This window comes from Oratosquilla oratoria, chromosome 11, assembly GCF_046742065.1.
Source record: "Oratosquilla oratoria isolate Oo_2021 chromosome 11, ASM4674206v1, whole genome shotgun sequence".
Classification (NCBI taxonomy): domain Eukaryota; kingdom Metazoa; phylum Arthropoda; class Malacostraca; order Stomatopoda; family Squillidae; genus Oratosquilla; species Oratosquilla oratoria.
In genome coordinates, this window is record NC_134787.1 from 20,510,217 (window position 1) to 20,532,582 (window position 22,366).

Consider the following 22,366-nt stretch of genomic DNA (forward strand, 5'->3'; position numbering starts at 1 on the left):
TAGAGATGTCTCCTCTTCCTCCTCCTCCTCCTACTCTTCCTCTTCCTTCTTTTCTTTCTCCTCCCCCTCCTCCACGTCCTCTCCCTCGCTTTTCAGCATCCCTTATTTCTTATCCTTCTGCCTTGTCTTTCATCCCTCCTCTTCCTCCTCCTCCTCCTCCTCCTCCTCCTCCTCTCCTCTTCTCATCTGCCCCCACCTACGCTGCCCCCCCATCTACGCTGCCCCCCGCCTCCATGACCCCTCTTCCTTTGCCTCCTCCTCTCCCCCCCTCTTCCTCTGCCTCCTCCTACAGCTCACTGTCTAGTCCTCTTCGTGGTCCCCTTCGGCTTCCTCCTCTTCCTCCTCCTCCTCCCCCTCCTTATCATCATCATCACCATCTTCCTCCTCCTCCTCTGCACACAACATTGTACACATCTGAGTCTGTTTTTAGCCAGACTGAGACCCGCTAATTACGTCACCGTGACCAAAGAAGGTCAATCGGTGTGACCTGGACCCCCGTCAACTCGTTGACCTCGCCTCGGCTGAATGATAAAAACCACCAGGCGTTAACCAGAAGAAAATCATTCATTGACGTCACCTTGACCTAAGGACTGAACGGGATGCTCATAACATAAGTATGGAGGAGACTGAAAGAGACCATAAGGCCTACACTAGGCAGTTCCATGTCCCATACGTCACCTTGACCTAAGGACTGAACAGGATACTCTCGTAACGGCATAAGAATGGAGGAAACTCCAGGAGACCATAAGGCCTACACTAGGCAGTTTCGTGTTTCTTACGTCACCTTGACCTAAGGCATGAGCAGGATACTCTCATAAGAACATAAGAATACAAGAAACCATAAGGCTTACACTAAGCAGTTCCATGTCCCTTACGTCACTTTGACCTAAGAACTGAGCAGGATACTCTCATAGGAACATAAGAATGGAGGAGACTGAAAGAGACCATAAGGCCTACACTAGGCATTTCCGTGTCCCTTACCACTTGTCATCCCTATCCATAAAATAATATTTTTTTTTTCAGCGCTCACTACATGGTTACTAAGTTTATTCCATTCGTTAACTACTCTTTAAGTAAACCAGGTTTTGCCCACATCCTTCTTAAACCTAATTTTGTCCAATTAAAACATATTACTACGAGTCCTGTCCTGGTGTCTTAATATGATGACCTTGCCTCCATCACTCTTTGGAACTGTGTGCTCCATCCCACAACCCCCCCAAGAATGCACCCGCTAACCCGGGCGGATGGCAACTGCGGAAACAGAAAAAGAAAATATGTTTAAAATAAAAATAAGAAGTAAATCCCAGCAAGTTCTTGACAGGAGTCCGTCGGCTTAGGTGGTGTCTGGTACCTCTGATACCAGGGTTGTTCGTTGGTCGGTTCTCATACCCACAGTGAATTTACTAATTGGCAAATCCATGAGTCATGTGTCTGTATGCAAAGGCCTCAGCTTTCCTTATAAGGTATGAAAGGCCGAGATATATATATATATATATATATATATATATATATATATATATATATATATATATATTATATATATATATATATATATATATATATATATATATATATATATATATATATAATTTTATTATTATTATTATTATTTTATTTATTTCTATTTATTTATTTATTCAATCTCCGTGGGGGGGGGAAGTCTCGATATAAGTTGTCCTCATTTCACTAGCCCTCCCCCATATAGTTGCCTTTTACGATGCGAAAGGGAACAATGAGTCGATATTCTTGCCCCTTGCTACAGATTGCAAGGAACCATAATTACGTATATTACGAGTAAGAATATAGTAACGTCTGCCCCCTCAACTCCCAGAGATTCCCTCCGTATTTTTTTTTTTTTTTTTTTTTTTAGGGTGCCGGGGGCCCTACCAGTGCACAACCCACACGCCTAATCTGACGTCACTTTGAACGGAATTAGCGAGGTTGATGAGGTCCTTTGTTGCCCCAAAACAATTCTCGTTCCCCCTTACCTCGCCTCGCTTTGCTTTCCCTCGGCTCGCCTTGCCTCGACTCTCTTTCCTTTGCCTCGCCTTGCCTCGCCTAGCTTTGTTTTGTCTTGCCTTGCCTTGTTTTTCTTTCCCTCGCTTCGCTTTGCTTTGCCTTACCTCGCTTTGCTTTTCCTCGCCTTGCCTCGCTTTGCTTCCTCACGTTGCCTCCCTTTACTTTGCCTCGTCTTGCCTCGCTTCGCCTAGCTTTGCTTTGCCTTGCCTCTCTTCGCCTGGCTTTGCTTTGCCTTGCCTCGCCTCACTTTACTTTGTCTTGGCTCGCATCGCTTTGCTTTCCCTCGTCTTTCCTCGCCTTGCCTCGCTTTGCTTTGCCTCGTATTGCCTCCCTTAGCTTTGCCTCGCCTTTCCTTGCCTCGCCTCGCTTTGCATTGCTTTGCTTTGCTTCACCTTGCCTTGCCGCCAGCTGCACTACAAGCAATCGACAAATGTGATACACGAATCCGTGACAAAATGCAACAAGACAAAATACCACACGACATAATGTCCACAGACCAAATGCCACACGACATAATGGCACAGTGTGAAAACCAGACATAATGCCACAGTCCTACATTTTCTTACTTGTTATCGTGAAACCAGCTTTTCCTATAAATGCAAGATAAATAATACATATATATCAAGTATGAGATTACAATTGATATTTTTTGCACTTCTGCCTCGTTTGCTCTAATCAAAATTGTACAAAAAATTATGTTTTTGCACTTCAATTTTGTTTCGATTGAGATTATACAACAATTAGATGGGTATGCAGCATGATGACAAGAATCAATCAGTCTTAGCTTGTTTCGACATCCTCAGGATGGTGTGATTATGAATAAAACCACAAATCAGAGTATAACATAAGTAATATGAAGCCATCACACAAAATGTGAAGGGTGAAACAACCGTTGTTTCCCCTTGGTTGGAAATAATTGATCAGAGCTGGGCGCGTTACCACCAAACAGGTAGTGCGTTACCTCCGGACAAGTAGTGCGCTACCGAAAAATCTGGGGTGCATATCCGTCAATGCGTTACCGATTTTAATTTCCTTAGGGCGTATGTGTATATGTACGCTATATATACATACGTAGTAACGCAGACCGCTCTAAGGAAATTAAAATCGGTAACGCATTGACGGAAATGCACACCAGATTTTTCGGTAACGCACTACCTCTCCAGCGGTAACGCGCCCAGCTTTGAAAATGATAGCTTTATGAACCCTCATTGATGCCCTAAAAGAGGAAGACAATAAGGTGGTCACTAACTGCACATGATGCAATTGGCCAGTCTCCACAGAACTTTCAGACTCTTCTAAAATTGTCAGGATCGTAGTGTAGGGCGCAAAGCTAATTAGGAGTTTTTAACAAATATAATTTTCCAGGAGGTGCCAAGATAAGAAGGAGGGAAGAGGGTAGAGGGGAGTGGAGTATGTAGGGGATGAAGTGGGTGGGAGTGGTTTCTATGCCTTTGTCTTTTGGCTACCTCCCATGTAAGGGGGAAAAGAGCATTTGGTATCATTTTCAACTTTCGATGGAATCCGGTCAACGTGGACCACCAAGAATGTTAATGTCATAAGCTTAATTGATTTTAATATTGCATGTACAGTGTTCTATTTTTTGTATAAATCAAACAAAAAAAATTAAATAACAAGTGCAAAATATGCAGTTGTTTGTGTCTTTATACATGTATCATCTATTTTACATTTATAAAAAAAAGGTTGGTTTTACGATAGAAAATAAAATGTAGGACTGGCATTTTGTCTGGGTTTCACACTGTGGCATTTTGTCTGTTGACTTTATGTCGTGTGGCATTTTGTCTGGGTACCGTGATGCACAATAAACCGCAAGCGAGAAGCCTTTTTTTTCGAAATCGCATTTTTCCAATAGAAAATAAAATTTTACTCGAAATGAATTTCACAGTACGTCATCTCTGACTTACATTTTTTCTTACTCCCTTCCAAATACCTTCAGAATCTTTCACCGTGACTGTTTGAGGACCACAATGGAAATAAGCTTACAAGCTTTTTAGTGTTATCCTTGGCAATTGTAATTGTTATTTCGAACTATGTGTTCTTTTCATTATCTGCACTTCATGTGTATTGATTCATTGCCAAATAAAATCATCATCATCATCATCATCATCATCATCATCATCATCATCATCATCATCATCATAACCATCATTATCATCATCATCATCTCACGTAAGGCGCCAGGGTTGGAGGTAAGTCTTAGACACCGATCCTCTAATAAAGCGCAGGCCTGCCAACCCTTTGGGATCAAGGCTGCCAACCTATCATCCCTAACAAAAAAAAAAATGTAAACAAATAAAACGCATTTACTAATATAATTTGCACAACTTGTTATCCTTCCAATGAAAGAATTGACTCTTGCTTAGTGTAGAGGGGTTCTTCTTGAGTTGAATAAAGATCGTCGGACGTTAACCAAGGTGATGTCTTGAAGGTGCTATTCCTTCATTTTGGGTCATAAAAGGTGCGACACCAAAGGTAGAGCCGCAGGTTGCTCCCGAGGTCAGTGACCTGAGGTCACGCATTCCTTGCAATCAAATTAAATTGACGACATGACGTCACACGTGTTATTCCTATCAACACAGTAAGTCTATTTACATTCCCACAAAGAACAAACTATTTTATTCAACTTTGGTGGGCGGACTCCTCTCTGAAGGAGGACTTTGAACGATCGAGACCCCTTTGGCTCCAGAGACCTGCCCCCCAACCCTCCTCCCTTCCTTTCACTAGAACTGAATCCGTCGTCATATTGAAGAAGTTAGGCATTCAAAATGGACTCAATCGATGACTAGGCATTAGATAAAGTTGACATATTTGATTGTCTTAAGTCTCCCGATAGACGATTCCATTCACTCAACCCTGTCGCCATGAAAAGGGTCACATGCACCTGAATAAAATCGCCTGGCGACAACCAGTATATAAATTATATAATTCCTGGTCAGTCATCAGCCCTTTAGAGTCCACGGCTAGACAGAGGCTTCCCCCAAACTTCATCCATAAGCCGCCCACCTATGCCAGCCTCTGCCACGTAACTCATGCAAACTTCTTTTTCATGTCTTTTTCATGTCTTGACCTTCTGTCTGTGCTGCCAGGCAATTTTATTTATCAATTTGGTAATCTCTCATTAGAGAAGGGGCTGATGTATTTATCTATTCATTTGTTATTTATTTATTCATTTGTTATTCATTTATGTTTATTCATCTATGTATTTGTTTGTTTATTGTTTTTTGTATTTATATATCTTATTAATTTTTGCCGTGTTACCAGGAAGGACGAGTGATACGAAAAATTCATTTCATGAATTCAGGAACATCGTTTTCTTAGTCTTTCATCGAGAGCATTCAAGTCTTGAATGAAAAACTTTTATTCAATCTTCCGCGTTTAACTTAATCACCAATCTCCACACATCGCAGGATCCACTCAATCTTGCATGCAAAAAAAAATATATATATTAAGTGTGATTCAAATGAAGAAATAAAATAAGATAATTTACAGCAAATAATATTCGGGCTAACTCGAAAGCATTTCTCGTAGAATTTCGTTCGCCTTGTCAGATCAATTCGTTTATGAAAACTGCGGTTTAACATTTCAGGAATACATTTGAGAACTTACCGGTCACATTTGTTTTAACCAGCGTAGATTCTCTAAATGTAGATACTTTAGAAATTCGAAAATCTTGAAGGCCTTCTGAACCGAAGACGTGATCTCTTGTTTAGAAGTTTCCAAAAAATAACTCCTTCTTCGTCCTGAGCTCAGGGTAATTTGATAACTGTTCTGACGTTATTGCGCACACTATTCGAACGGACTCTTAAGCGGCTCATACACGATCAATTATATTGCGCAATATAATTGATCGTGTATGGGCCGCTTTACGAGTTCGAAAAGAGCTCAGAAGGCCACGGGTTAATATTTACATTAAGTAATTTCTCAAGGTTAATTCCCGATTTATTACACCAAAATCGTTACATAGATTTAATAAACAAAATAAAGAGGAGGGGAGTTTAATCGTGTCTTATTTAAAGTTACGATAGGCGTGGTTCGAAGATTCAGGAAAGTCTCCTGAATCGAAGAAAATAACGCTTTGAGGGAGAGTTTCCCGAACTAAGGTAAACACAAAGATTCCCAATAACAATTACCCACACGTTCGTGTCCCAGATTCGTTCGAACCGGGAAGGCTGTAGCCAGGCACTTGGAAGTGAACGCTGTTCGTCAATCGTTTCGTTATTTTTCGTTTTTATTTGGGTGAGGAGCCTTCCATCACTGGAACATGACCCCTCTTGGTCGATTTCATTTTTCGTTTTTTTTTTTCTTTTCTTAAAACTCATTTGTTTTATTCATTCATTTGTTATGTTGTACTTATTTATCAGCACTTTACCTTATACTATGTTTATTTTCATTTCATTTTAGTTATTTGTCTACTTATCTATATATTTGTTTATTTGCCTATTTTGTTTAATCATTTTTACATCTTTGACGTCATTATTCTCCTCCTCCTCCTCTTCGTCCTCCTACTCCTCGTCCTCCTCTTCCTATTCTTCCTACTCCTACTCCTCCTCCATCCCCTCATATTCTTTCTCCTCCCCATCTTCTTCCTCCTCCTCCTCCACTCCCAACTCTTTCTCCTCTTCCTTTTCTTCATCTCTTTATTCCTTCTCCTCCCCATCTTCTTCCTCCTTTTCCTTTTAATCCTCCCCCTTCTACTCCTCTACCTCCTTATTTTTTCTTCAGAAATTTACACCACGAGAAGAGAGAGAAAGAGAGAGAGAGAGAGAGAGAGAGATAAATAGAGAGGGACTGTCGTCGGGCTTCGTCCGTCGACGCGTTGAGGCCGAATCAAAGTTAATCCAGGAGGAGGAGGAGGAGGAGGAAGAAGAAGAGGAGGAGGAGGAGGAAGAAGAGGAGGAGGAGGAGGTTCTTTAGTTTAGACCCACCTTCAGCTCGGAGACGCCCTTTATCGATTTCGTTCCGGCTAAGGAAGGTGGCGCCCGAGGGAGAGGGCGGGGGGGGGGGGTATGGAGTTGAGTGCTGGGGAGATGGGGGCAGGAGGGGGGGAATCGGGACAAAAAGTACCCTCGGACAATCGAGGCCTTCCCACCCATCTCCCCACCCCGAGCTGATTAAAATTGTCTGTCATCAGGTATGGACGAAGGTGTGGGAGAAAATGTCACTCAATATAAAGAAAAAATAGAAAAAAAGGCTCCGTAGGTCAAGAAGAACCAAAAGTTCTGCGGTTGTGTGTGTGTGTGTGTATGTGTGACGGCGATCGTTCTTGTGTGTATATATATATATATATATATATATATATATATATATATGTACATATATATGTGTGTGTGTGTGTGAGAGAGAGAGAGAGAGAGAGAGATTCACCTTGGTTCACCTTGGTCTTTGGATCACGGGTTGGACTCGTGATCGACAGCTATTTCCCTCCCGGAGGAGAGCTCAGAGCTCGTATGACCGATTTATGGGTAATGCTGCCTTCATTACACCTGCTTGTAATGAAGGCAGTTTTTATAGTATCCCTTGCAAAAATTGTATCTTTAATTATATTGGACAAACAGGCAAGGATTTAAAATTGTGAATAAGCCAACATAAATATAACATCAGAACAGGGCAAGTTTCAAGTAGGTTGTTTTTACATTTAAGGGATTTTAATCATTGCATTGATTGGGATAACACAAAGAAAATTTTCTTAAGTAAGGAGAGAGAGAGTGAGGTCACAATGGACCTGTCCTAATTCCCCCTAGTGTGCTTTTATATATGTGTGTGTGTATATATATATATATATATATATATATATATATATATATACGGTATATTTATATATATATATATATTGTCACTGTTTCCTTACTCTGTACATTTGAAAATTTCTTAAATAGACGAAAACGTTCGGTCACCTTTCATTTTATTTACCAAGTGGTCTTAATATATTCATACCTCGGTGGCGTGGTTGGTAGAGTCTCAGACTTTGAGTACGGAGGTATCGGCGGTACCTGGTTCGACTCCTGCCCAGGGCTGAAAGTATTTCAGTATCGCTGCGCTTCGAGTCGTTACTCCAACTCTTGTGGGCGGGGAGTTGAGTGTGTGTGTGTGTGCGTGTAAGGTCATAGCATTACCCATAAATCGGACATACGAGCTCTGAGCTCTCTTCCGAGAGGGAAATAGTTGTCGATCATGAGTCCAACACATGTTCAAAAGCACAAGGTGAATCACACACACACACACACACACACACACACATATATGTATATATATGTATATATATATATATAAACATACATTTATACATATATATACATATATACATATATACATATATATATATATATATATATATATATATAGCGACTCTACTGAGTAACACCTTCCAATTCAAATTGGTTCCGGGACATTTGAATGAAAGGTTCCTGAACCTCCAGGCGACCATTACGTCACTGAAGTCATCGTCCTTATACCCTAAGGGGCCATGAATTCCCGGTTCCCAGGATCTCGAGTTAAGAATAACTGTTGTAGTCCATCCTTGTATTCTAAACGCCTCAGTGCAGCAACTAATCCAGTTTTCTTTCGAATGAAGTATTTCAAATATGATGCCCTTGTATTCTCTTTTTGTAAACTATCATAGATAACAGAATATAGTTATATCAACCAATCACTAGTTGGCAGTGACTGTACTTGTCTGTTATGTCTAGAAAGTTGAATACAAAACACTAATCAACCAGGTAAGTCTTGAGATTTCAACGTAAAACAAACTTAACGTCACCCCTATAATATGCTGTTTTTTATTTGTATCATTACAATATAGAAAATTAATTTTGTGTATGGGTGACTATTATATATCCTCATTTTCCCGTTTCCATATCCCTCCACCGTGCAAAAAATTAATAAACAAAAAATTTGCTTTATAAGATCCTAGTTCTTGGAATTGAAACATCCAAATAATGTCTCGAAGAATAACAATACTTACAAACGTAAACTAAGATACATATACCAAGGGTTTTTTTCCTCCTTACAGGGGAGGTAGCCAAAGTCAAAAGGCATAATTCCACTCCCAGCCATTTCATCCCCACCCACTCCACTCCCATCGCCCATTGCCCAGAAGCAATGCAGCAAGACACAGCACATCCACAGCAAGACCGCTTCATTTAATCGGCGACCTCCTTATCTCCATCTGCTCAATGTAGATTGTTTATGATATGGTTTAACGTCACAAACTCCTCCCATCGAAAGGCTAGGCCGATGCCCCATACAGAGAACGGTGATGTGGATAATGCTATATGAATACCTCTCTTCCCTCTGTCATCCACTCAAGGTCCGCTGCTGAACAGAAGCCTCTCCCAAACTCTTCCATGACTTGCACGACTGCGTCAACCTGTGCCATGTCTCGTCTGCAAACTTCTCCACCTCGCCTCCTGTCTGGTCTCCCTTTCCCACGCTTCCCATCCCGTGGCGACCAGTCAGTAACACTTGCTCCGTCTCCCATGCTCTTCTGTGCCTATCTGACCTGCCAAATTCCATTGCATACTTCCATGGCCTTAACAACAATGGTTAATTTGTATCTAAATTGAATAAATATATTTTAAGTGTTTCATCTGTTGACATATTCAAAATATCTTCCTGTGTCATTATATTTATCGGTGCTAGCCTTACAAAGGGGGAGCATACCGACAGAGACCTTTTGGTCTATAACTAGGTCGGATGCGAAAAAGATTATAATAATTATAAATAATTAAACAAATAAAATTTATAACAGCATAAATAATAATAAATAAAATAAATGCATAGGTATAGTTAAATAATAAAAAAACAGGAAAATAGTAAATAATAATAAACTGACGGATAAATAATAATAAATAAAAATCAAGCAAATAATAATAAACAAACAGACAAATAATAACAAACAAACAAATAATATAAAAAATGGCAGGCATTACAGCATTTTGCTTAGGTGTTTATCTAAACTAATCTTAAAGCTTCGAACTGAACTACATTGCACAGCCTCTATGGTAAGTTTATTCCATTCGTTAAATACATGGTTGGCGAAAGTTGTTTCTACCCACTTCCAAATTATATCTGAAGCCTTTGGGTTTACAATCAAGGCGTTGGCTCCGAGGGTCACGTGATCTCTGCACGCAACAGCTCCACAATGTATTTCATTTGTTTGTTGTTTGTCATATGTTCGTTTGGTCCTTCTTCCCGTGTTGTCGTTTATTCTAACGATATTTTTTTTACTTATTATTGTTATCATTATTATTATTGTTGTTGTTGTTGTTGTTATTATTATTATAATTATTATAATTATTATTATTATTATTATTATTATTATTATTATTATTATTATTATTATTATTATTATTATTATTATTATTATCATTACTATTATTGTTATTTCGTAATCTACTAAAGCTAAACACAAACGTTAATTGTAGTCTGGTTTTCTCATTTAGTTGATTCATTGCCTGTAGATGGTCTGTATTGGTTGGAGATAACAGGTGGAAATGGACATGGAACTACTTTGTGTAGACCTTATGGTCTCTTGCCGTCTTCTTCATTCTTACGTTCTTATGTAAAAACCTCCCTCTTCCTTTTGACTGGTTTTAATCTAAAATTGCACCTCATGTATTTGTAAAGATTCTGGAAAATAATTTGTATGTATATAGCAACCAGCTTAACAGTTGTTGACTATAATAGTTTCTCTGGTCTCCTTAGCTGAGATATAAGAATATGAATAACATTCCATCGTGATTCAAGAACGCTTTCCTTACAAATGAGGAGCATGCCGACAGGAAACCTTTTAGTCCATAACTAGGTCGGATGCAAAAAATATATATAATAATGATAAATAAATAAAATTATAATAAAATGAGACTTATTGACCCACTGTCGGAAAATTAAATAAGATGGACAGAAAATCTGTTTATTTCGACCACTATCTGTGGTCCTCTTCAGCGGAATCTGCTAAAGAGGACCACAGATAGTGGTCGAACTATATAGATTTTCTGTCCATCTTATCTCATTCTCCGGCAGTAAGAAAATAAGTCTCATTCTACAAATGTGCTACTACATTATACCTTCCTTATAATGATATAAATAATAGTAAAAAATAAATAAATGCATAGGTATAGTTAAATGCATACACGTATACACCCTGTATCTTTCAAAAGATGTGTAAATATGCCATCTTCCTCAATTTCACGTTTCATACTTTTTCGACCATATATTACTTCTTTATTTGTAACATGTGGTATATTACGATCGCGTACAGATTAATATACTGACTGAAATGTGGTATTTGAGGGGTACAACTCTTAATGAAATTCTTGTAACTGTCGATGCATTTCATGGAGTCCCTCTTTCTGCCTTTCGAAGAAATAGTCTGCTAAATCCCTAAAGCTGCCTTGCGCCATCTTGTTTCATACGAATGGTTTCTTTTATATGATCTATGTATCTCCCCCTCCTCTCTGGTCTCTGCTTGTCCAGCGTGACTCTGTTTCTTCCTTCCTGCATTGTTCTTCTTTTCTTTGGGTGGTTTGTTATTCTCGAGTATCCGCTTTCTTTCATGATTCTTGTATTCTTTACTTTCTTAGCTGATTCCTTAATATTAATTAAATTACAATTCAAAACCTCGATAATGTCATTACCATTATTTACTTGTTTATCATATGTGATTGATTAATCAGTATAATCTCGAGGATTGTCAGATTGCACTTCTTTTTTTTTCTTTTCTTTTTCTTCTGATTCTTCTTTTTCTTTTTCTTCTTCTTCTTCTTCTTCTTCTTCTTCTTCTTCTTCTTCTTCTTCTTCTTCTTCTTTACTTCTTCTTTTCTACTTCTTTTCTTCTTCTTTTCTTCTTCTTCTTCTTCTTTTATGAGGAAGTGCCTGAGTCCTTTACGTTATCTGATACGGTAGGCCGTCAAATCACACCAGCAAGCGCTTTCACTTACCACGCAATAATTACGCATTCTTCCTCATCTTTCCGATAAGATAAAGAGGCACAAGGAAATATGACGTATCGGAGTTAAACAAACATTTCCTTTAGTAATTTCTTAATATTTGTGTCCCCTTGTGCAGCTATACATTTTTAACACTATCTACCTATATACCAAAAGGCCATGTCCCCATTATAAGGAAGGTAGTCTGAGAAAATAAAAACAATTAGACTATACGTGCCTGCCAGGAAAAATAGAAGGAAAGAAGGCAAGAGGAAGACTACGCAGAAAATATGTAGACGGATTAAGGACGTCTGTAGGAGAAGAAATAACAAAAGCCATCTTGTTAAGAAGAGCCATGTGCAGACAGGAATGGAGCTCCAAGGTGGCCAACGTCCAAGTCGATACGGCACCCCGGTAAGGTAAGGTAGGTCTTACGCACACCAAACCCAAACACATCTGTTTTTCCTCGTATGATTTTATCTTAGATCTTTGTGGACGAAGGGACATCCCTGTTCCCCGCCTACTTCCTGGGTCAGAAGCAATGCAGCAAGACACAGCACTGTATTACGTTATTCGGCCCGGGTGTAAGGTGTGACTTCCTGTACCGCGCCTAGTTTCAGATACGGTACATACAGTTGAAAAAGGTGGAAGCCCTCTTGTTAAAGAAACCTAACAACGAGTGTCGTTCCCGTTTGTTCTCTCCTCCTCCTCCTGTCTTTCCTTTCAAGATTGTCTCTCCCTTTAACTTCTCGATACCCCTTACCTTAAGCGAAAAAAAAAAAAAAAAAAAAAAAAAAAGAGGCCTAGGAGAATCCAAACCCAGTGGTTATCTGCAGTGTGACATGTGGAGTATGAGTATCGAATTTGCTCTTTGGGGTTAGCATGCTAGTGGCACCCACAAGCCCCCACCCCGCACCTGGCACTCATCATACTAGAAGACATCTATGACTTACTGAAAACGGGCTTCACTTTTTTTTTCGGGGGGGGGAGGGGGTTCTAAGTATGAAGCTCCACTTTATAATGCACCGTATGTGTGTTAGGAGGCTAGGATCAAAGGTCCCCGTAGATTTTATTATTATTTATATTATTAGTTTATTAATTTAATTATTTTTTGGGGGGTAGGGGGACTCGGGAGGTGGTCCATCGTCTCGGGTCTTTGAGCAATGGCTAACTCGGTCCGGTCGTTCCAGGTATCACCCGAGTCAGTTCCCGCCCCCACGACTCGTAGCTTAAAGAAATTATCTGGTTTTAGCCAGAATAAAAATGCCAAAAAATGTGCGTCACTGTAGCGAAGAAACCTTCATCCCAATGCCTCTTTCTTGCCAATCTCATTATCCTCATTATCTACTTCCTCCTCCCCCGCCTCCTCCTCCTTTTCGTCATTCTCCTTTTCTTTGTGAACCTCCCTCTCTTCCTCGTTATGACTCTCTTCCTCGTTCTCCCTTCCTCCTCGTTTTTTTTGTCAACCTCCCTCTCTTCCTCATTATCATTCTCTTCCTCATTTTCCTTTCCTCATTCTCCCCTCTTACTCTTCCTCCTCCTTTTTGCTATTCTCCTTTTCTTTGTGAACCTCCCTCTCTTCCTCATTATCATTCCTTTCCTCATTCTCCCTTCCTCCTCGTTTTCTTTGTCAACCTCCCTCTCCTCCTCATTATCATTCTCTTCCTCGTTCTCCTTTCCTCTTACTCTTCCTCCTCATTTTTGCCATTCTCCTTTTCTTTGTCAATCTCCTTCTCTTCCTCATTCTCCCTTCCTCCTCCCACTCTTTCTCCTCCATTTTGTCATTCTCCTTTTCCTTGTGAACCTCCCTTTCTCCCTCATTCTCCCTTCCTCATCCTACTCTTCCTCCTCCTTTTTGTCATTCTCCTGTTCTTTGCCAACCTCCCTCTCTTCCTCATTATCATTCTCTTCCTCACTCTCCTCTCTTCCTTTCCTTTCCTTTTCCAATCTCCTCTTCCTCATTCTCCTCTCTTCCTTTCCTTTCCCAATCTCCTCTTCCTCATTCTCCTCTCTTCCTTTCCTTTCCCAATCTCCTCTTCCTCATTCTCCTCTCTTCCTTTCCTTTCCCAATCTCCTCTTCCTCATTCTCCTCTCTTCCTTTCCTTTCCCAATCTCCTCTTCCCTCCTCTCCACCTCACCCTTCTAATGTTTATTCTCATTTTCTTCGTCGTTATCTAAACCACCATCTGGTTCACTACCGCTCCCCTACCTACTCTACCTACCCCTCTACCCCCCCAACCCTAGTCGCACTCACCCACCTCGTAATCCTTCAAGGAAGAGAAGCGAAGATCATACCTGAGGGCGGTGGTAGATGCGGGTGCGTTCGTACGTTGGTGCGCATGCGGGCCAGCCGAGCACGCGTAAATGCACGTGTCGTTATTAACGGACGCGCTCGGGTGGCTAGCGTCATGAACTGCCTCTACCACGTTGCAGGCACAGTCGTCGCCAAAGTCAATTGAATGACTGAGAAATCCAAGGGCGACAGCGGGCGTCCCACGTTGGTAAGCGCGCACACCAACAAACCGTATAAACAAAGGATTACAAAAGTGGAGCATGCCGACAGGAGACCTTTTGGTCCACAACTAGGTCGGATGCAAAAAATATGATAATGAATGATATATATATATATATATATATATATATATATATATATATATATATATATATATATATATATATATATATATGATAAGATAAATAAATACATAAGTATAGTTAAATACTAAACCAACAGGTAAATAGTAAATAATAATAAATTGACATAACTAATAATAGGAAGTGGGGGATTTCAGTAAAGAATAGAATTGGACGTGTTCGTTAAATAGGTTAATATATATATATATATATATATATATATATATATATATATATGTATATATATATATATATGTGTGTATACATATAAATATATATGTATATATGTGTATATATATATATATATATATATATATATATATATATATCATGCCATCCACTTAATATTGATATATTAACAATCTTTGCAATATATAAACATGAACTCAAAAAAGAAACAATAGGGAATTATAGTTCATTGAAATTTAGATATGAAAAAATATCAGCCAATCAACAGTATGAGTAAATCAACCTTCATCGCCAGCTTAAAATAAACGGCGCTTTTAGAGGTTAGTGACACTGCCTCTTACGTAACTGGGAGATGGTGTGTTCAAACGCACCCAAGCGACTGTGAAAATGACGCTGTGTTCACATCTCTAAAAGTCAGAGTCTAGGGATAATTAACCCTCAGCATTTCCTAGGAAAATGCGTTCACATTGACGCTTTTCTTGGGACTAAGAATTCTTGGTGACCCGAAAGATGAAGATGAAATAGAATGGTTGATATAACCAGGAAATCAATCAGGTTATACCTTTCTGAATATCCTATAGGAATTAGTAAACAATTATCATAAATCATAATGGAACAAAGCGTGTGTTACAGATGGAAGTGAATATGGTATATATATATATATATTACCTGTCGATAGCCAGAATAAAATTAAAAGCGTCTTCCGGGGGTTTAAATGACAGACAAAACAATCTTCATAAATGCCGCCGCCATTGGAGTGCCCTTGTTGCCTTGGCGCATGCGCAGAAGACTTCCTTTCATTTCAATATAATTTCCTACTACACAAACGAATCTCTAAATGTATTTTGTTATCTAATTGCTATTCATATATGTAGTGGAATTTTCTTATTGTACCTAATCAATTATAAATGTTTTAGTTATTATAGTATGTTGACTTGAAGTAAAATCCTACAACTGACATTAGCTCGTTGAACAGCAACGGGCAACGGTCTACGACAAGTAGTCAGCTCAGTTTGTTGCTAAGTGAGGCGGTCGGGGAAGAGGGAGCTTCAGCCCCCTTCGCTAGAACGTGCTAGTGACTCTCTAGTGATCTTTCAACACTAAAACTACTGTCGAGAGGAGCAGTAGACTGCAATAAGAGCACCACTACTACCCACTGAGCGACAGTCACTCAACAGGTACTAGTAATGATGCCACTTGTATTAGTATTGGTAATAGCGGACTTGAGAACGTAGATTAATGTTTTGATGGTAGATTTATATAAACATAAAAAAGAGTTGATAAGGGAGAATAAAGAAGAAAAGTCTATAATGCTTTAATTTAAATCTCTAAGTTATTTTGGTTTAGAGAAAGTGGGATGTCAGGCAAGGGGAGGGGCCTGTTATGTTGTCCCCAGGGCCAATTGTCGCCCTAGGACCGGATGAGACGCTTACGCAGACCGGTTATGTCGACATTTCTACGAGTGAAAGGAAACAGAATAACATAAAATCCCTTGGTGTTAGCCAAGATGAAATAACAAATATATATATATTTTTATAATTTTTGTTTTCCAGACACCAAGGCTGTGTCGACAGCCATATCCGAAGTCTGACTAGGTTAGGTTAGCCTAAGATCTGCAAACCAATAATATTAATAAAAAAAAAGAATAAATATAAAATAAGGAAACGACTAAAGAAAAAATATGTCGGGAAAACTAAAACAATCATTTCTGCGCTAACGAATAAAACCCCATTGTGTTAACCAGAATAAAATAAGTTTGATTTCAATTCTAGTGAAAGTTTAACCACATGGCCTCAGGTAAAGTGAAGCGAATTAAGTCCTTTCGTGACCTTTTTAAACAAGAGAAACATATTCGTATGCCAACCTAATCACTAAGGTAATTTCCTTTATGCTCTGGAAATCTTGCGACTTCTGGCAATTGAATAAAGTCGTCAAAATTTAGTAATAAGAAAATGATCCAAGTAGCAGGCCATCTCCGATGATGCAGTTCTGTGTCGGTAGAAGACCTAAAAACACCTTAAAACTAATGATGGAACGATACCAAAATTGTTAACGATTCCGATACGAGTCCCGATACTGATGTTAAGTTTCCTATTCCGATAAATAATTAATAAATGTACTTTGTTCATAAGATATTTGTTTATCAAACCAAATGCAGGGTCTGCAAATAACTATGAATGACAGTCATTGCAATAATCGACGCCGTTTACGGGATAATCAAGTGGGATTATTTTTTTTTTCTTCATCTTCAACATAATGTACTTTTGTGGGCTGCATTGGTGAAATGTTCATTTGATCAAATGTCCATACGGTGAAATGTCCGTAGGTCAATTGTCCGGTCACGTATATTCGACAGAATGATTCACTCTTTGTAGAAGAACCCGTGAGTGAAATGTCCGTAGGACAGCGTTTCCCAACCTGGGGGTGCTGAAATCAATTAACCCATTCAACTCCGATGACAAGATGTCTTGTCATTTGGTCAAATAAAACAAAAAATCATAATAAAACAACAAAATGTTTGATGATCAAACAGCACCAGAAAAATATGACGTCATCAGTCCTCCTCGAGGACTGATGACGTCATATTTTTTTGGTGCTGTTTGATCATCAAACATTTTGTTGTTTTATTATGATTTTTTGTTTTATTTGACCAAATGACAAGACATCTTGTCATCGGAGTTGAAATCAATTATAGGGGGTGCTGGGATGCACACAAAAATCACATTAAAATATGTATCATCGATTTCCCAGTTGTGCTTATTTGACTTTTTCCATGCCATTTTATTTTCCTAAGGTGTTCTTATTTCTTCTACAAACAATATTGTCAATTTGTTTCAGTTCTAAGGAATCAAGAAAATAGATCATCAAGCAGTACACTTCACTTTCTTTTATCCTTCTAATAACAAGGTAGGGGTGCTGGACTGCTTACATATGACAACAGGGGGTGCTATGGTCGGAAAAGGTTGGGAAACGTTGTCATAGGGTGAAGTATCCGTAGGTTAAAATACCCGTAGGATGAACTGTCCGTCGGTTGAAATGTTTGTTGGTCAAATGTCCAACCACACCGCAATGATATATTCGACAGAAGAATGATTTTATATTTTCCACAAAAATACTACATCACCCGAAGGACAAGAATCCTCTAACAGGGGGTCGGAACGAAGCATGTCCCCCTTACCTTGGAGGACAGCACGCGCGGGGGGGGGGGTAGCGTGGGAATGGGGTAGCGGGAAGGACAAGCGGTCAAAGTACGTGTCTGGGTGAAGAGGAGACGGATGATTAGTTAACTCCTACCCTCCCCCCCCTTTCCCCTACTCGGTGTCAATCAGATCATCGAAGCACTCACGATACAGTGATAAGATTGGGTGCAGAAGGTGGTCAGCAACCAGGTACGCCAGCCGTCCGTCATGGCCATTTGGGGGGGGGGGGTCATAGTTCACTTGGGTCCATTTCTCTCTCTCTTGACGGTTATAAAATTTACGAAAACTGTAAAAAATATCTAATTTCGTTAGCACAGTATCTTAGTTATTAATGTTTTCTGTAGTCAGAGATATCTTATTTTCCTTACAGCTACAGAGTCGAAATTAAACGAAAGTACAAAACAACATGGTGTAGCAAAAGTGCGATTGAGCAAAAGGATTGCCATTATGAAACCAGCTTTTATTTAAACTGCTTCTGCCACCACTGTGTGAGCCAGTCGATAGGAATTTAGCGAAAATGCCGCATTTTCTTTAAAGGGGCAAGGGCACGCTTCAACAAAGCACGGGACGTTAAGTACCGCGAAATTTAAACGGATCCGAAATATCGTCATTAGGGCTCTGTCGAACAAACCGATATTTCGGCTCCGGTTGCTATAAGGGAAACAGCGCCGAATAAGTCAAAGGGATACCACAAACAAACGAAAACAGTTGATCCTTTATTTGCAAACCAGATACAACATTTATATTCATAGTTAAAAGCGATACAGTATAGGAATCGCCAAAAGGAAATATTTTATATCTATATTCACTCAGGAAAGGAAACAGAATGTCGAAATAACAAGAGATCACGTGACTTTAGAAGAAAAACGAACGACATGACGTCATGAGGAAGTGCAACGGTCGACTGAGTCAACATGCCTATTCATTCTGTCCCAGCATCATGACTTTGAGCATATTTTCGTTGACATCAACATCCTTAATTTTTCTTCCAATAGTGTAATCCTTTGTTGTTAAAATGAAATACAATAGCAAAGCATACCGATAAGAGACATTTCTCACCATAATGATATCGAACACAGGGCAAAAAAAACGTAAAAATAATAGAAACATCCACACACAGCAATACACAACCAGTAATGACTCCTCAGACTTCGAGTAAAGCTATTTCAAACGCACATTTTACACACGCTCGAACGCACGCACTCGCAAGCACTAATGCCAGAATCCTACAACATTAGATACATTCCCGTTCAACAACAACAACAGCAAAACAATAACAACAACAGACATACCAGATAGTACTCTTTGTCCAAGATTTTAAAATATTTGTCTAATAATCACATAAACACGCGCACACATATTAAGAAGTTATGTGTGTGCATATATATAAATTTACCTGTTCCTGATTTTACCAGACCTATTTTATGTTATTACCGTTTTATGAACCGTTACAAGTTGAATATACGAATCAAGACTATACAGAAAGATATAGCATGGATAGAACGATAGAGTTCCACAGATATGTTATCAATGCCAGGAAAGATATGGATTATGAAATGTGACAGATAGGAAATATGGAGAAAGTGCACGAGGATAGAAGCGCTGGATAGGAGGTGTCAAGCTGGCACTTGTCGAGTTTCTTATGACGCGCGCGCGTCCAAAGACAGTCATGTTGGTCATCTGACGTGGGGACACAAGGCTGGACTTCCGCCCAGGAAGTTTTAGATCTTGCAGGCATACACACACATACACACGTGGCACGGTTGGTAGAGTTCCCGGCTGCCACTACGGAGGTCCAAGTTCGAATCCCGCCCAGGGCTGAAATAATTTCATTATTGCTGCGCTGCGAGTCGTTACTCCAACCCTCGTGGGCGGGGAGTTGGGTGTGTGTGTCATATATGAGCTCTGAGCTCTCTTCCGGGAGGGTAATAGCTGTCGATCATGAGTCCAACACGTGATCCAAAGACCATGGTGAATCACACACATGCTCTCTCTCTCTCACACACACACACACACACACACACACACACACAAGTATAGGGACGTATCTAAAGCTTTGTGTGTATATATTGGGGTTATTTCAAGTGCAGACACTTGGGGAGTAAGTTTTTTTTCCTCGGTTGAATTAAATCCTCTGATCTTAGCCAGAATAAACACACAGGAGGACTAATACGCTTCACAATGGGTTAGTAGTCAGGAGAGTGGCCGTCCATAAATAGCAACGAACAAGCTGATTGTTGGGGTGCAAAACTCGGGTTTACTAGCAGCTGTGATAAAAAAAATATTGCAACCATTGCTGTTGATTTCAACACTATGGCGACAGTAATGCTGATTCTCTCTCTGTCTCTCTCTCTCTCTCCTTTTCTCTCACCCTCTCTCTCTTTCTTGCTCTCTCCTCCCCTTTCTCTCTCCATTTCTCTCATCCCCTCTCTCTCTTTCTCTCTCCCTCTCTTTTACCCTCTCTCTTCGGAGTCGGGGGCGGCACTGCAGGTCAGGGCAGTGTTATGGTGTCCCAAGAGGTCTTGGTCGAGCTGATCCAGCGTGCACTTTATTCCATTTCTGTATCATTCTATTTGGAGACCTGCATTTTATTTTATTTATTTATCTATTTATTTTAATGTATTTTTTACCTTCAAATTTCTCTCTTTCATTGAGAGAGAAAGAGAGGAAACGTCGTTCCTCTCCTTCCTGACTTCGGAAAATGGTATCAGGACCCGTTCGGTCTGCCCGTCACGCTTACGAACTTCGATGATAACGCGCGCGAAGTAGGTCGCCGGAGCACCTCGACCATGACCTTGTCCTCTGTCACTCTAGGGGCGCCCTGACCCTATTCCTGCGGAAGTGGCGCCACCGCCGCCGCAGGAAATGCCCCCCCCCCCGAGCCGCGAAACCAACAGGTGTAAACAAAGATAAAAATAAAAATCATATTTATGACAAAAATGATAATTAAACGGATACTAAATAGATATATGAATAATAAGTGAATAGATGAATAATGAATTGAGAAGTAGTAATGATAATAATAGCAATAATAGAGACGATAACAGTGGTAATAGTGATAGTATCAGTAACGATATCAATAATAATAACAGTGCGTGAACATTGTGACGAATGTGGATAGGCGGTAGAGGGAACACAATAATAACAATAGTAATACTGATAATGATAATAATATTAATGATGATGGTAATGATAATGGTAATAATAATTGTAATGATAATGATAATAGTAATGATAATAACAATAAAGCGAAAATTATCACAATCACTCGAACAGAAGCTCGCTCAAGTAGTTACTAAGAAGATGCAGAAAGTTGATTTCAGAATTCAACATTGCCATTGAGAGAGTTGAGAACAAACATAAGTACGTCTCAGAAATTGAGCAAAGAGAAAGTAAAATTAGTTTCGTGGTTCACTCGTAAAAAGCATGTAGACACGCACACATACACACACATACACACACACACACACACACACACGCACGCACATATACCCCACATGCCTGATTCACAAGGATATGTAATGAACAGTGCAAGGCCGTGGCACTGAATTCTCAACGAGCGCCACAAGGACAAGTGTAAACTCTCCACACACACACACACACACACACACACACACACACACACACACACACACACACACACGGCGCAGTGGAAGCGTTCGCAACTGTTAACCCAGCGGTCCGAGTTCGAATCCCGTCCAGGGCTGAAATAATATTAGTATCGCTGCGCTGCTAGTCGTTACTCCAATTCTCGTGAGGGCGGGGAGTTGGAGTAATGACTATAGGTATCGATCACGAGTCCAACACGTGATCCAAGACCATGGTGAATCGCACACACACAAATCTAACCATATACTCCATCTAAATCATTTAGATTTTGAGATCTTACAAGGAAATGACACTGGGTTCTCACAGTGTGCCATTCTTCCGTGTCAGTGCCTACTGGGCTTCACCTGAGTTGTGCGGGCGTGGCACGTGGCACCGGGGCGTTCCACGTGGCGCAGGGCTCCCCAGTGCATGACGTCACAACCTCTCAATCCCTTTGTATGAAATTGCCGCGTCAGGCTGCGGTTGTTTGGCATGCGGGATGCCTGCTGGCGATGGCGCCAAATACGTTATCCGATGCGGGGTGGTGGCTTTCGATGCTGAAGAAGTGCACAGAACGGGAGAGTGTCGTTGTTGTCTAAGACGCAATCCACTCGTCCTCCATGATTGCTGGACTGGGTTCCCCAAGCTGAATAGAATAGACTGGCCAGACCTATCAAGAGCCAGAAATGTCACAAAACGCGGAGAATTTAATATCGACATTAGCAATGGGCCGCCGTGGAGATGAATAAAATCGCCTGGCGACGGCAAGAATGGAGATGAAACAGGGACGGA

General features: G+C 40.1%; 1 protein-coding gene across 1 annotated transcript in view; it reads left to right on the forward strand.

Moving 5' to 3' along the window:
* Positions 1–15,945: 15,945 nt before the first annotated feature.
* LOC143029632 (calcium-independent phospholipase A2-gamma-like) overlaps positions 15,946–22,366 on the forward strand; it is a 46,089-nt gene continuing 39,668 nt past the window's right edge. The window contains exon 1 of the mRNA XM_076192406.1: positions 15,946–15,964. The gene's annotated coding sequence lies outside the window, so the exon portion shown is untranslated. The remainder of the gene's footprint in view (positions 15,965–22,366) is intronic.